At 48.3% G+C, this 1,459-nt stretch overlaps 1 protein-coding gene across 2 annotated transcripts in view; it reads right to left on the bottom strand.

Moving 5' to 3' along the window:
* Window positions 1-1,020, bottom strand: part of rgrb (retinal G protein coupled receptor b) — a 14,751-nt gene extending 13,731 nt beyond the window's left edge. For both annotated transcript variants that reach the window (XM_020605187.1, XM_020605188.1), the window contains exon 1: window positions 879-1,020. The gene's annotated coding sequence lies outside the window, so the exon portion shown is untranslated. The remainder of the gene's footprint in view (window positions 1-878) is intronic.
* Window positions 1,021-1,459: the final 439 nt, after the last annotated feature.

Raw genomic sequence — 1,459 nt, 5'->3', positions numbered from 1 at the left:
AGGCGGAAGAAGGAGTCCTTTCGAGCTTGGTTGGCTCGTGGGACTCCTGAGACAGCTGATGGGTACCGGCAGGCCACGCGGGCTGCAGCCCAGGCGGTTGCGGAGGCAAAAACTTGGGTCTGGGAAGAGTTTGGTGAGGCCATGGAGAAGGACTATCGGTCGGCCTCGAAGAGATTCTGGCAAACCGTCCGGCGCCTCAGGAGGGGGAAGCAGTGCCCTGCCAAAACTGTTTACAGTGGAGTTGGGCAGCTGTTGACCTCAACTGGGGATATTATCGGACGGTGGAAGGAATACTTCGAGGATCTCAACACCAGCGTCATGTCTTCCGATGAGGAAGCAAAGGCTGAGGGCTCGGAGGTGGACTCGTCCATCACCCAAGCTGAAGTCACAGAGGTAGTTAAGAAGCTTCTCAGTGGCAAGGCACTGGGGGTGGATGAGCTCCTCCCTGAGTATCTTAAGGCTCTGGACGTTGTGGGGCTGTCTTGGTTGACACGCCTCTGCAACGTCGCATGGTGGTTGGGGACAGTGCTTCTGGACTGGCAGACCGGGGTGGTGGTCCCTCTTTTCAAGAAGGGGGACCGGAGGGTGTGTTCCAACTATAGGGGGATCACACTCCTCAGCCTCCCCGGGAAAGTCTATGCCAGGGTACTGGAGAGGAGAATTTGACCGATAGTCGAACCTCGGATTCAGGAGGAACAATGTGGTTTTTGTCCTGGCCGTGGAACACTGGAACATGGAAGCAACCCCAGAAGAAAAACAAATTTGCTGTGTGCGCCGGGCGAGCAACATTCAGTGGGGAAAATAAATAGAATAAATGAATTGAGTATTAACGTTATGAAAAAATGTTCTCACAATACAGACATTGAAAGATCTCCTACCTTTTCCCCTTAACACATCTTTGGGAAGAATGGCCTCCGTCTTGTGATTCGGTATCCAGCTGTTATAATGGGATGTACAAGGGTTGGATTTAGTTTATTGTCATAATCGGTCTTACTGGTGTCTGTGTTTGGTTTGGCACCATAAAGATAGACGAGAACACTGGAGGGACACAAAGCTGTTGGTTTCTTACAATGCAATCCACGTGCCCAGGTAACGTTAATATTAACTGCCCACCGCCTGCTAGTGCGCATGTGCAGTGGATCCCAGAAGCAACCCCGGAAGAAAAACAAGTTATTTTCCTCTGATATCTTTAGTGATGTGTTTGAATGTAATTTATATACTATCAGTGTTTAAACACAGTGCATGGGTTTTATTTTAACTTCTTAATAAGTCTGCAACTAATAATAATGTTGAGAAAACAATCTCATCACAGGTTCCATATAGTAGCTTTTCTGGAGCTTTCGATCATATCATACAGTCTCATTTGTCATGGAGCATTTGAAAGCTTTTTGTCCAGGCTGGCACAAGGTGAAGAAATAACTTAGGACAGATGACACATCTGACCCAGCTGTCAATACAA

The sequence above is a fragment of the Monopterus albus genome, unplaced genomic scaffold, assembly GCF_001952655.1.
Source record: "Monopterus albus unplaced genomic scaffold, M_albus_1.0 scaffold69.1, whole genome shotgun sequence".
In the NCBI taxonomy this organism is placed as follows: Eukaryota; Metazoa; Chordata; class Actinopteri; order Synbranchiformes; family Synbranchidae; genus Monopterus; species Monopterus albus.
Note: the sequence above shows the minus strand (reverse complement) of the source record. Positions and strands in the feature narration are given on the sequence as shown.